Source organism: Sciurus vulgaris (assembly GCF_902686455.1).
Source record: "Sciurus vulgaris genome assembly, chromosome: 1".
Taxonomy (NCBI): Eukaryota; Metazoa; Chordata; class Mammalia; order Rodentia; family Sciuridae; genus Sciurus; species Sciurus vulgaris.
The window spans coordinates 2849809-2863888 of record NC_136461.1 but is presented as its reverse complement, the minus strand read 5'-3'; the positions used below and the strand labels follow the sequence as shown (position 1 = coordinate 2863888).

At 61.3% G+C, this 14080-nt stretch overlaps 1 protein-coding gene across 2 annotated transcripts in view; it reads right to left on the bottom strand.

The window, feature by feature from the left end:
• AJAP1 (adherens junctions associated protein 1) overlaps positions 1-14080 on the bottom strand; it is a 102200-nt gene that overhangs the window by 73006 nt on the left and 15114 nt on the right. The window contains exon 1 of one of the 2 annotated variants that reach the window (XM_079143600.1): positions 13938-14057. The exons of the other annotated variant lie outside the window; for it this stretch is intronic. The gene's annotated coding sequence lies outside the window, so the exon portion shown is untranslated. Of the gene's footprint in view, positions 1-13937; positions 14058-14080 lie in introns of those variants that run through there. 2 annotated transcript variants of the gene reach the window in all.

Here is a 14080-nt window from a genome sequence, read left to right as displayed (position 1 = left end):
ACACCGATCTGCTGATTCCTCATCTGGAATTATACAAATGGAACTGCTCTTCCATTTTATGATTGAGTCAGGTAATGTGTTGACGGTGCAGAGACCAAGGTTGCGTCCTTGTTTCCCGTGATTTATGGGCTTGGAGCATTTCATAGCTGCAGGCACTGGACACGATCCCGCTAGTGACGCCCTGCCATGCTGGACGCTGGACCCTGGATGGATCGGATGGGTGCTGGGCTGCTGTCACAGCCTCCAGGGAAGCCCTGCTGAGGAGCACACTGGCAGCCATGGGCTGGCCGAGTGGTTTTGCCTTTTTCCCTCCTGCCACGGTGACTCAGGATGACAGAAGCAGAAGGAAACTGCCCAGGATCCGTCTGTAACCAAAGGGCCCTGCCGTCCCAAGGAGCCTGCTGGCTCCTTCCTCCCACACCTTGTGGCCCCTTTGACAGTTCTGGTGGAGAAGCCCAGTCCAGCCTGGAGGCCTGGCCAGGCCACTTTACCAGCTGATCTATTCAACCTCCATGGTGGCTTGGCCCGCAGTGGTGGTCCCTGGACAGTGGGCAGCTCCAGGCCTCCACGGTCCCCTCTGAGATGGAGAGAGGCCACCTGTCTGGGAGGGCACAGTCACCTGGAGGCATGCAAGTCTCCAGAGGAACCTAAAACCTCTTCACCCAGCAAGGGGCTTTGGAGCGCCCCAGAGGCGGGAGGCGAGCACCCAGGGACCAGGGCTGGCTGCAAGCTTCCTCCGGCTCCCACCCCACCCAGGGCAGCCGGCTCCCCCACACCGGCCCCCAACCTGTCCCCAGTCGTTCGTTGAGCACGGGCCCCACAGCCAGCTCGTGAAGGGGAGGGCAGCCCACCCCAGGCAGCCGACCCCCCGAGACTGCAGCGGAGCTGACCCAGGGCACATGGAAGCGAGACGCATCCTCCAGGGACACGTCACCTCCTAAGAGCTGCCTGAGCAGCCGGCTGTGCTCCAACCTGCAGGCGGGCACCGCACCGGCCGACCCCAGGCCTCACAGACAGCGGCCGGTCCTCCTCCATGCGGTGCTCCGTGCCCTCCCCCTTCTGCCTCTGGCCTCCCAAGCAGAGCAGAGGGCACTGCCTGGGAAGCCCCTCTGCGCAGGCCCTCCTCGGAGCCCCAGCCTGGCACGGCCAGCTCCCTCCAGCTGCTCCCGCCCGAGCTCCGTCCAGGGGCCAGGCCCTCCCGTGTGCAGTGAAGGAAGGAAACGTCATGAGACACTGACTTCCAGCCAGGTGAGTCCCAGGCGCTCTGCCAAGCGCGGAGTCTCCAATGCTTGCGAGCGGGGGGCCCCAGGGGAGCGGGACGGGCAGGAAGCTGCCGCCTGAGCCCAGGCCCAGCCCTGCCCGCAGGCCCTGCTCTCCTGATGTGAGGCCCCTCTGCCTCTGCCACACCTCCTATCCCAGAGCACCGGCACCAAGGCCCTGGCCCCGGGGTCCTCACCACCCATGTGACCCTGCATTTGTACACTGAGAAAAAGGAGAGTCACTTCATTCGTGTGTGATCTATCAAAATGTGTGACCGCCTTCTCCTGCCACGTGCAAGTAGTTAGCACAAAAAATATTAGACATTTAAAAAAAAACTTAAAAAAGAGTGGGGTCCCCAGCCTGAAGGCATCACCGGACACCTGGCAAGAAAGGCAGATTGGTGAGCCCACCTCTGAATCAGCCTGCAGACGTGGGCCGGAAACCTCTTCAACAGCACTCCAGCTCGCCGTCCAAGTGAGAACACTGGCCACCGCAGCTGAGCACCGTGGGAGGTACTTCCAGCGTTAAGAAACCCAACCTTCCTGCACCCCTGAAGGACAGGTGCTTAAAGCAACCCTAATCTACAGATGAGACAGTGATGCACAGAGAGGGTGAGAAATTCACACAAGATCACACAGCAGGTAAGAGGAATATCTGAACCCGGCTGTCCAATGCTCACCAATGAGAGAGCTGGGTCTGTCAAGCAGCACAGGGTGCAGCCCCCACCATGCAGCTGGACCCTGAGGGGCGAGGGGGCACTGGGCAACGAGGCAGTCCCACCAGGTATAGCACCTGGTTATTATTATTGTCATCTTCCTCGCCATCACCATCTCCACACCCTGAAACCCCAGGCAGAGCTCAGCAGGGCCCTGGGTACCCCTGTGGGAAGGGTTCAGGCGCACCCAGCAGCCTTGGGGTGGAAACCAGGCCCACTGTGCAGGCGCCACAGGACTCAGACGGGGCCAGGGAGACCTAAGGTCAGTGGGGACTCCAGCTGACCTGGAAGTGCTGGGTGAACAGACGGAGGCTGGGTTGGAGAAAAGGCGTTAGGGACACACACATGGGGGGAGAGACTGGGGGAGAGCTCGACAGGTGGCCAAGTTCAACTGGGCATGGACACAGCACCTCTGGGGTCAAAGGCAGGGAGACGCCATGCCAGCAGCAGGAGGTGACCCCGAGCACCACCTGTGCACTCGCACTCACCACCTCTCCCGGGGTCCTGGGATGCTCACTGCTCGCACGCTGAGTGCCCTGAAGCAGGGAAGCTGGGATGGGTGTCCAACCCTGGGCATCCCAGCATCAACAGGTGACAGCACATTGGTGGCCGGAGCCAAGCTCTCTGCATGGACCCCAGCCTTGGTATGTCCCAGCGGTGTGACCACGCCAAGTTCCCTACCCTCTCTGGGCCTCAGTTTCCTCATCTGTACATCATCGAACTCTACGATGATTGACAGGACCTCGGAGAAGCACCTGAGAGTAGCTGTCACTGGCTATGGCCATGCCCTGCACTTTGCAGGTGGGAAGAGGACGGAGTAAACCGCCAAGATCATGGTGCTACCACTGTGCCATACCCTGCTTTGCCTGCCCTAGGAGCCTGGCTTCCTGCTCAGGCCTGCCTACCCTTTAGAACAAACTCCAGGTGGGGGAGCAAATCAGGGGCTATTTCCAGAGAGGCCTTGCTTTGTGCAGCGCTGGCGTTGGGCACAGAGCTTTGTTGGAAAGGGCAGGACGATTCTGTCCCCAGGTGTGTTCCTAAGCATGGGCTTCTGCCCCAGCTGGATTGTTGGGCCAGCTGGGGCAGAAATGTCTGGAATACACACAGGATTCTGCCCTTCTGCAAACCAGAGGCGTGAAAAATGCCACCTGCCACCAGAACCTCTTCCTAGAGCCCCTGTCTGCCCCACGGGTCTCCCCAGAGGCCTGCCCGCCGGACGGCAGGCCCAGCACCCGGCCTCCTCTGCTTGGCCTAGGGCTGGTGGCAGGGAGGCTGACAGTGTGGCCCGGTTGATGCTCCTCTCCGTCGCAGTCTGTGGCAATTCTGCACCCTGTCCGTGCTGCTGAAAACACGGGCTTCCCGAGGGCTTTACCAAACACTGCGGGCATTCAGCAGGCTGCGGGTTAACAGTGGGCATTTCATCAAACCGTCTGAAATAACACTTGATGTTTGTCCAGTCTAGACAAAGGGATTTTGTATGAGTCTGGCTGTTTAATCTAAAAACTGCACCTGTCTCTTTGATTTATTTAACTCTTCCCCCCAGGATTTTAAACCAAGAACGGGTGCTAGAGAACACTCCATTTCAAACAGAACTTGCTCAGAAGTTTATCTTTGCTATATTTCCAAATCCTCCCGAATTCTAATGCCAAAGACCTATTATTTAGCTCATATACTGCACAGGTTATAAGACACTAAAATGTAATCCTGCAGAGAAATGGGCCGTTTCTACTCCCCTTCAGCTGAAAGTCCATATAAAACCCCTGCCAAAAAGAGGCTTGTGATGGAGTCAAAGATCCTAAGTAGCAATGCTACATTGAACTTCACCATTTTTACTGGGATGGAAACAAATTTTACGTGTCTATAGAAAACCTTCCGTGCACCTGAAAATAAGCTGTTGATTCTCCTGATCCAGAGAGCTCAGCATTGCCACCAGACACAAGCAGGGCTGTGCAAGGGACAGGAATGGCCTTTGGTGGCCTGGACGGTAGCCAGAGGATCCTCAGCGGTCACGCATCTGCAAACCCCCCCTGAGGCAAGCCGCGGAGCAGCAGCAAGGGCGGAGGAAGGCGCCTCAGGGACCCCCGCCCAAACCCTCCCGCTGCCTCCTGACAGAGGGAGTCTGGTTGACCGGAGCCCCCATACGACGTCGGCCTGGAACCACGGACTGAACCGAGGCACTTTGGAAAGACGTCTGTGAAGATGTGCTTAAGATGAGGTCAGCCTGGGTCACGGGGCCCAGGTGCTGTGACCGGTGTGAGGGCAGCTGTCAACGTGGCTCGGCCTCCGTGCCCAGACACTGGGTGGAACATGACTCTCGCTGTCTGAGGGGTGCTTCTGCACGAGACAGATATTTGAATGAATATTCTGAGTGGAGCCCCAGTCCCCCCAACACAGTGAGTCATCCAGTCCTCTGGAGGCTTGACCAGCAAAGAGGCCCGGGAAATCCTCCTGCCTGAGCTCGGAGCTGGACCTCGGTCTCGGCCGGTCTTCACACTGAAGCCGCACCATGGGCTCACCAGGTGTCCAGCTGGCCGACTGCAGATCATGGGCTTCCCAGGCTCCATAATCATGTGAGCCAGTTCCCATAATAAACCCCTCTGCTCGTGCACATGCTATGCACACGCGTGCACACACACAGACACACGAAGTGTTCTGGACTTAGGATGGGGTTGCAGCCAAGGATCCCGCCAAGACTGAAATGCCGCTGTAGGTGGCTGCAGTCCCAGCTCCGGCCCTCTCAGGGCCCTGGGCAGCCACGCTTGCCCCCGGGCTGCCCAGGCTGTGTCTGGATGCTGCTGCCCGCGCTGCGCCAGAGGAAAAGGCCGCTCTCCAAGTGTGCTTCCCACCAAAGACACACGCTTGCACACCACTGAGAAGTCACAGGGGCTAAGTTGAACCCTCGGCAGCCAGGGACCAATGTGAGCACACGCGTGTGCGTGCACATACACACACACACACACACACACACATGTGCATGGCCTGTCAGCTCCATTTCTCGAGAGCCCTGAGTAGTGAGGCTGTGTTCTCAGCAGAGGAGAGGATGCGCAGACAGGAGACCACAGGAAGACAGGCACAGCCGGACCGTGTGGCCACACGCCCAGGAGCGGGACAGGCAGCACCAGAGCCGGGCAGCGGGAGGGCCTCCCAAGGCCTCCAGATTCCATGCTCACCTTGATTCTAGACTCTGGGCTCCAGCCCTGGACATGGGTCTCCAGAGTGGACCAGGTAAGGTGTGGGTTGGCCAGCTGGGTGGTTCAAATGCTCACTGGGTGGCCCTGGGGGGCAAGTCACTTAGCCGTGCTGTGAATGGGGCAAGAGCAAGGCCCCCAGGCTGTTATGAGGACCGCAGGAGGTGGCCAGCGAGGTGCAGGGAGCCGGGTCCAGTTGAGGCAGGGAGCGCCAAGAGAGAAATGGGGCCTCGTGAGAAAACAAGTGGCCTCTGGGGGCAGATGCAGGAGGGCTTGGGGCTCTGCCTCTGGGTCCACACAGCACAGTCCACTCTTGAGGGAGGGCAGGACCATGACCAGCCTGTGACCCACAGAAGGCAGCAAAGGCAATGAGGCCGGTGTCCATCTCGCTGTGGATGGGCGTGCTCCTAGGCTGGCCTTGAACACGTGCGGCCTATGTGAGCTCCCACTTGTGGGGCACGGGGTAAGGAGCAGATGGTCAGTAAGAGACAGAAGCCCCTGGCCAGGCAGCCTCCAGGGAACCGCAGGCCTCCTCCAGCCTCCGAGGAACCACAGGCCTGCTCCAGCCTCCGAGGAACCGCAGGCCTGCTCCAGCCCCGAGAGCTCAGCCCCCGACCTTCCCCTGCCGAACTGCAGTGAGGCCGGCCAGCGGCGCTCCGGGCAGTCTGGCAGGGCCCCACCTGGACTCCCCACCTGCAGCACACCAGGGAGTCAAATGTGTGCTCCTCGAAGCCACCAAGTTGCAGCCCTCTGTGACAGTGACAGACCCACAGTGCAGGGCGCATCCCAGGACCAGAGTGCGGGGTCCCTGCCGCCCAAGCCACAGCTGCGGCTGTTCTCAGTGGTCCCCGGGTGCTCATTCTCCCTCGGCTGCGCCTGGGAGCCCCACGGATTCCAGGTCATGGGCAAGATGCCTGGGGGAGATGCAGAAGGGGCACCTGCAAGGGTCCTGCTGGCCACTGTCCTGTGTGTGTCCGCGCATCGGCCTGCGCTGGGGCCGGCAAGCCCCCGCCTCACCCCCAGGGCAGCGTGCTTCTCATGCCCACACGGGCACTTGCCCACCTGACCTTTGCATTTCTTATGCCAACCCATGGACTGGCACTCCAGCAGGTGACCAGCACCAGGGGGGAGGACGGTGCCATGTCACCATTCACAGCTGACCTTCCCCCTGCGTGCCAGGTCATCTGCCCTGAGCACTGGCCGAGTCTCCTCCCACCTGAGCACCCACTAAGCCACTTCAAGAGTTTCTCCTGCTCCACGGGCTTCGGCTGCACCGCAAGCTGGTCTCCATGCCCCTCCCTCCTCAATCTGTCCCCCATGTGGCTTAGCAGTGGGTGGAGAGAGGGGCGGAATCCCGCGTGGGGAGAGGAGGGAAGGGCTGCTGGCCGGTTCCTGGGGGGCCCCTCTCCAGTGGAAGAGCTCATTCACTACGAGTGGAAGCGATCACCTTGTGGCTTGGCGGCGCCACTCCCGGGGCGGCCTCTCTGCTTGTGAAGGCCGGTGCCGGGTCAGAGCCTGGAACCGGCCTGAGATCACAGCCCCCCATGCCTGCCCCTCTGCCGTCCCTCGCACTGCCCCGCCATTCTTGCTGGGCCTGGACCAGCACGCCTGCCCTGGGGGTGCTCACCACCAGGGGGGCTGGGGGCTTGCTCCTGCCTCACTGCCCAGCTGAAGGGAGCTAGTTCCCACCCTGGGGTCTGCACACCCTGCTGAAGCCCTCCTGACCTGTGAGGCTAGCTCTGCTGGTCCTGGGCTCTCGGAACTGTCCCCCTCCTGGATGAACACAGCCCCCAGGCATGTGTCCGACTCTCAGTCACAGATCCTCCACCCGTGGGGCCAGCAGACCCTGTCTGGATGCCCAGGGGGTAAGTCAATCCTGAACCCAGCGAGGGACCCAGGAGGAGCGGGCTGAACAGGATCGGCTCCCCTGGAGCCTCTGTTCCCAGGGAGGGCGCGGGCAGCAAGCAGGTCCTCGGGTTCCCACAAGGCAGCACGAGGAGGTCCCAGGGCCCTAGAGACAGGGGTGCGATGGAGAGCCAGCAGCCTCTGCGTGGCCTGGCCAGAGACAGCCATTGCCACAGGGACCTGCAGGCAGGAGGGGGCCGGCCGAGACCAGGCACGGGGTCAGCACGCCACACCGCTGACCCTGCTCTGGAAGGCTCTCTTTCTGCTCTCGGCATCCCCAGCCTGGCCTGGTCCTCTGCCAGGAAACAGGAAGGAGCTTGGCCGGTGGGTGCCGACCTCCGTCCTCCTCGGCCCTTCCCTGTTAGCACCCATTTCCTGGACGCGCATGGGGGCGAAGCAGGGTCCCCCCGCGGAGGAGTCTTCCCTGAGCTCGCCCTCTGCCCCCGGGGCAAGGCGAGAGCTGGCTCCGAGGCCCCACACGGCCTCCGCCCGCCACGCTTGGCCGAGGGACTGCATCTCCGTCCGCGGCTGTTCGTCTTGCTGACTTCCGGAGCCGACGCTGTGGCGTTCGCTTCTTCTGCTTCTGGCACATTGAAGAGAGCACACGACACCCTGCGTCTGGGGACCAAACGCCAGGCTGCCCTGCTGCCGCCCAGCCCCTCGGCGCAGACGCAGGAGGAGGCCGCTGGGGGCACGTGGGGGCCTGATGTCCTCTGCCCCTCTTCCCGTTGCCCAGCGACTGCTGGGCAGGGCTTCCCAAAGCACAGTGCTCTTCTCTGCGTGAACGCTGACATCGCAGAGTCCCTTATGAGGCACTGGCGCAACCATGGGCATCGGGGCCCCCGGGAGGACAGAGCCAGGGTCAGCATCTCCCCGAGCCAGCTGGACCGGAAGCATCAGGCCAATGACGCAACCCAGCGGCTTCGCAGCCAGCGGCCGCTGCTGGATTTCTTTGCCAAAGTTTGGATTCTACTGATTTGTCGTAAATAAACTCAATTTTCACTCCCTTCACACAAATTATCTTTTTTTGGAACTGATTTTAGAAAAAAAAGAACTAGCAAATGCACAGGAGAGAAGGAACGGGAGGAGCGTGACCACACCGGGGACTGGGAGGAGGTGGCCACGCCGCCCCACGGTCCCTGCAGCACCCAGAGTGAACCAGGCAGGGGGCAGCTCATGGGCACAGAGGGCCCAGGGGCCCCTCAGAAGGAGGGGGAGGCGCAAACGGGCTGCGGGAGGCGCCAAGCTGCCCACACAGGGTTTCCTCTCGCTCGCGGGGGCTGAGCCCTGCAGGAGACGCGGGCCCCTCCACGCGGGCCCCTCCACGCGGGCTCTGCAGCGGGCAAACATGCCTGTGGATGGCAGGGGAGCCTCCTGGCCTCCGGGCACCTTCGCTTGGGCTACCCCATTGTCAACTCTGTGGTGAAGAATTTGGATCCGCCCGGCAGAGCTGGTCTTTTGGCCCTGGGAGGCGCCAGGTCCCCCCTAGGAGGAAGGTCTGTGCCTGGGAGACTTACCCTGTGGACACTAGCAACCTGACGAGGGACAGGGGCTTTGGGTCACAGGTGTTCATCCACTCCCCGGGCTCTGGGTCCGAGGTCTGCCCGGGACCATCAACTGCCCCTCTGTGTGGAAGCCCACGTCCATGCTGGGCACAGAGGCTTGGGGAGCTCCCCTGGCTGGCTGTGACTGGGCAGTGTCCACCAGTGGTGCGGGGAAAGCAGTGAGCCCTCAACACAGGGAGGTGCACTGGAAGTGCCCAGCCCCCTGAACACTGCTGGGCATCTCCCTGCAGTGGCTGCACCCCTGAGTGACAGCCTTCAGCAGGCTCTGCAGACCTGGCAGTGGACCGTCGAGCCCAGGGTGCCCTGGGGCCCCTGTTGCTGCAGCCAGTGCCAGAGGCCGGCTGGTCCTGGGTGGCTCCTGCTGCTCCCCAGGAGCTGCTCCCACCACAGCCCGGGGTGCAGAGGAGGGCACGGACTGAGCTCCAGGCTGCAGCCCACCCTCCCGTCCTGAGGGCTGGGCTACCCGGGCACTGGACGGTGTTTGCCAGGCTGCGGGAAGAGGCTGGGGCCAGGGCCCAAGGCGGCTTCTCCATGGCCACACGAACGTGACTCACATGGAATCTGTTTGAAAACGCTGAATGTCAAAAAGGAAGAGCAGAGGCAGCCAGCGAGACAGAAATAGGCGCGTGCAGATGAAAGCAGCCTCGTGTGCACGGAGCTTTCTGCCAGAGATCCCAAAACACGCAGGAGGGGGCAGAGCGGGGCGAGGCTGCTCAGAGTGCCCTGTCCTCCCTCTGTGGGACAGGGTGGGCTGGGAAGGCCCTGGGGACAGCTGTCCACTGTGCCCTGCCGGGCTGGGCCCGGGGCTCTGGAGCATCCGAGAGTTTCCCATCAGGCTCGTAGTTCCAGGATAGAGTGGAATCCGCATGGGGTCTACGATTCTGCTTCGTCAATCACAAACCATGGGCACGCCTCAGGGAAACTGATGGTACCCCGGACAATCACAGTCCTGGGCCCTGGAACTGACCCTGGAGAAAGCATGTGTCTGCCTGGCTCTCTGGGACTTCATGCAGGGGGTCTGCTCCTGGGAGCCCAGGCTGAGAGGCTTCCAGTCCGTCTTGAAGCATAAGAGCTCTCGGCACCCCCCCTCGCACGGGCAAAGCTTGTGCAAGGGTAAGGTCCTCCAGCACTGCTGGCCCTCTGGGGCCTGTCACCAGGGCCTGTGGCCTCCCACGCCCCGGGCAGTGGGGTGGTCCCATTCTTGCCAGAGACTCCTGGTGCTCCTCACGTCCTGGTAATAAAGCCCAGCGGTGCAAAGCCTGGGCAACCCGGCCGCTCCTTCCACCTGGCCAACCAAAAGTGTCCAGATAACCTCACAACAACTGCACCCCGGGCGGCCCTGGCTGCTTCGCTTCAGTGGGGAATTGCAACAGGATGCAGGAGCAGCTCTGGAGTCTCAAGAGCAGGAGGGCCCGGCTCACGGGAGCCCAGGGACGTGGTTTGGGGTCCGCAGGATGCTGTCAAATGGGAGGAGCCCGAGGACGTTAGAGTGCTGGCTTCGGAAGGTCTGTTCGTACCAGACCCCTGAGCACCGGTGGGAGGTTCGCACTCAGGTCCCACTTAGAGCACAACAAAGAGAGAGGCAGGCTCTCACCAGCTCCCCAAGAAACACCGTGTTCCCGTTAATTACATTTCTGGTTACCCAGGGATTCAATTTTACTCCATCTCTGAATTTACAAAAGCAGGAAAAAGAATGGGCTAATATCTTTTAGATTAGAAGCAGGGCTAACAAGGTTTCCATGTCACCGTGCCAACATCCTTTGACGAATGGGGACGTGATGGGGACACAGAACTGGGAGGAGCACTTGAGAAGAGCTGCAGGACCTGGTGCGTCCACCATCCTCCTCTGGGGAGCACCGGGGACAGCTGAGTGTCCACGCTCCATCCCACTCCAGGCAGGAAGGCCACGGTCCCGCTGGTGCTGGGTGGGAGTGGAGACCAAGGAAGACACGTGCACACCATGCCCACCGCCACCTGACGCTCCCCCATTTTGCTGCCATTCATATTGTAGGACCATTGTCCTAAAGTCAGTGGGACCACCGTCACCACACCTTGGGCACAGGTTCTTCCGTACAGTGCGCAGAGCCGCCTGGCTCTAGCCCTGTGAGTCACCAGAGGCCAGCACAGGAAGGAGTGCCAATCCCCAACCAGTCGTGGGGTGCAGAAGGAAGGGGTCAGATGCCGACGCCCCTAAGAAGGTGTCTTCCACAAACTGAAATCCCCGGCAGCAACTTGGTTCGTTGTCATTTGCTTTTCCTCCCTCCTCACGGAAAGGGGAGGGGGAAACACTCCAGAACATCCTGGAACCCCCGGAAAGCCGCACTCTGGTGACGGGCGGGCTCCCACATCTGCATGTTTCCCTGCGCACATCCCTGGGGGCCCTCACAGGGGGAGCTGCAGACGGATGAGGCTGCTGGCAGGCCTCCACCCGGGGCTGTGCAGTGACCGGGCCCTGGGCGGAGGGCAGGGGCTCAGGGGCAGCCCTCTGCAGATGGGGCTCCCACTCTGAGCCAGGAGGGGCTGCTCTTGAATAAGCAGGTCACCCCCGCCCGGGAGGCCCACATTCCAGACCATGGAGCGCGGCGGGTCCGTGTTACTGCGGGTTAGGCCGGGCGGGCTCAAAGGATAAACGCCAGCTTAGGTGTTTTCAATAGAGCGCACAGCTCAGCTCTGAGATCCTGGGAGAGGGGGACGTGAAGGTCCCGGAGAAGAAGACTCATCCCAGGGGCAGCTGCGTTAATCCACTCCCCAGGTGGCTCATAATCCCTCTGAGTGCAGAGCTAATGAGAGGGTGGCTCCCTCACCAAGCCTACTCCCTGGGGATGTGCGAGCAATGACCCCCGCAGCTGCTTTGTGCCTGGGGCACCTGCATGAGGTGCCCGGGGCCTGTCCGGGTGCTCAGAGACCTGGGTGAGCTCTGTCACCAGGCAGCCACCACCACCCCCAGCCCGGGGCGGGGGTGAGTGACCACCTCATCCTTCAGATGGGGAAACCCAGAGACCCTGGGAGTAGCTTAAGATCACACAAGCACTCCAGGAGTCCCCTAGCCAGGCGGCAGCAGGAAAAGCCACATCTGAGAAGTGCTGGCACCTTGGTACATCCCCCAGGATGGAAAGCAACCGGAACAGAGAGTTGTAAACAGGTGCTCAGAGCAGCCCAGCTCACAATAGCCAAAAGGCAGGAACAGCCCAAACCCCCTGGGAATCCATGGACACAGGAACGTGGCACCTCCACAGGTGACGTAAGCAACCTCTGTGAAGGGACCGCATACTGATTCATGCTACAGTGGGAGTGAGGCTCCACAGAGTCAGGGCGCAGATAAGCAGCTACCAGGAGAATGGAAGGGACCATGTGCCAGGGTTCCAAGTTTCCTTTGGGTTTTGGAACTAGAGAATGGCAATGGCTGGGAATGAATCAAATGCCATGTGCTGTACTCTTTAAAACAGTTAACTTTATGTCACATGAATTTCATCTCATAAAAAAAAAATCAACAACAAAAAGGAAGTGCTGAGCCTGAGTCCCCCTCCTGTCCACTGAGCCTGAGTCCCTCCTGTTGGCTGAGCCTGAGTCCCTTCTGTGAATTTCAAATATACCCTGTGACCACTGACACAAATCCTGCCTGCTGTGACACAGTAAGGGCTTTGGAATTCCCACATAAAAGGAAATCTTAGAAGAGTGGAAGGGCTGCAGGATCGTGGAGGGGTAGAGTCATGAAGCCGTCCCATTGTCTCAGAGCTTCAGGGACTTCAGACTCTTGCTAAAATAAGTGAAGACTGTCAAAAGCAGGTGGGGCCAGTCGGCCTAGCCAGGGTGAGCCGCACGCCACAGACATCAGGCCTGGACGTGCATACAGAGAGCCTGCTGGTCCTCTCTTTCTTCTCCCAGGACTAAGGCTGGACAGAGGCCGGACAGTGGCTGGGGCAGAGCTAGGGGCACGTCCTGTTGGATTCCAGGGTGCTGTCCTGCTGACTTCCCATGACCTCGGGCAGCTGCAGAAGCCCCTCTGCCTCCGCTTACCCTCTATGAAGGAGAGCCAAGGATGTGTCCTGATCTTGAACTCAGCTCTGGGATTTTAACTGGAGCACATGAATTTCCTGGCAGATGATGGTGAAAGGGCAGACAGGAACTGGGGACGTTCAAGTTCACTGACACACCCCCAGAGCAGGCAGACACACGGACACACGGGCAGGGCACACCCTCACCCCGGCCACGCGCACACCCACACACCACTGCTCCCACGCCTTGGAAGGGACCCAGTCCCCTTGTCGCACGGGCTCGGCCCCACCCCAGGGTTAAAGGAGCCGCCGCCCCATTGACCTTGGGGGAGGAACCAGGTGCCCCACATCTTCTTCCTGCTGGAAACGTCCTTGCTGACTGGGAGCTACTGGCCCCCACCGCACCCTGGGCTCCTCCCTAGGTTCAGCAGCACAGCTCGGAAGGAGGTGAAGAACTAACCAGTGGGCGTGGGGTGGTCGCTGGATGGCCAGGTCCCTGGGGAGCCAAGTGAAAACTCAGCCTCTGGGGCTCCGAGGTGGGAAGAGAGTAGGGGGCACGGGGAGGGAAGGACCCGGCCAGCCAGCCCTTCTCCCAGCAGAATTCACCAGACACGGCGGCGGCCCCGAGTCTGGGGGCTTGGCTGGCCCGTCTTCTTGCCAGAGCCCCCTCTGGGACTTGTCCCAGGTCACAGCCCCTCGGGGCTGCCTTTCCCGCCTCACCCACCCAGGGCTCAGCTCTGGTGACTGTATGTCCCCAGGACACCCGGCTCTGCCACTCGGCTCCTACAGGTCTGCTCACTCCAAACCCTGGACCCTACCTACTAGGTCCGACTTCCTTTTCCACCTGAACACACTCAGGCCAAGAGCTGCCCTCCTCCGCTCCCCCCCCCCCACCTCCGATAGTCCCCAGCCTCCAGGACCAAGGCAGGGCCTCCTCCCTTCCACGGCCTTGGGCACCAGGGCTGGGGGCTGGCACGCCTGCTCCGCGTTCCTCCTGGGATGGGCCTGGAGACCCTGGGCAAGGTGATCACCTGCCTGCTCCCGCACTCCCGTCGTGTGCAAAGGTGAACAGAGCCGCCCTGCCTCTGCCTAGGCATCCCTTCCTTCCAGGAGACAACCGGCTCTCCCCACTGTCCTCTGGGGTTCCGGCCCAGCACGTCTCCCTCCAGAAAGTCTCCGCTGCTCGGGGAGGCTCCTCTCGGCTCCTGCACTTCCCTCTGCACCTCTGCATCCACTCCCTTCGGAATTCCGGAAACGCCAGGAGAGGGTCCTCCTCCCGCCCTGTGCAGCACAGGGCACAACGGGACACCTGCATCTGCTGGAGGTACGAGCCAGGCCCACAGCCAGCTTGTCCCTGGACACACGCTGCCTGCCACTCTGCCGGCTGGCCTGCCTGGCTCTTGCTGGGGACGGCAGCCCCTCAGGGGCCCCAGGGTGGCCGGTGCTACAGAA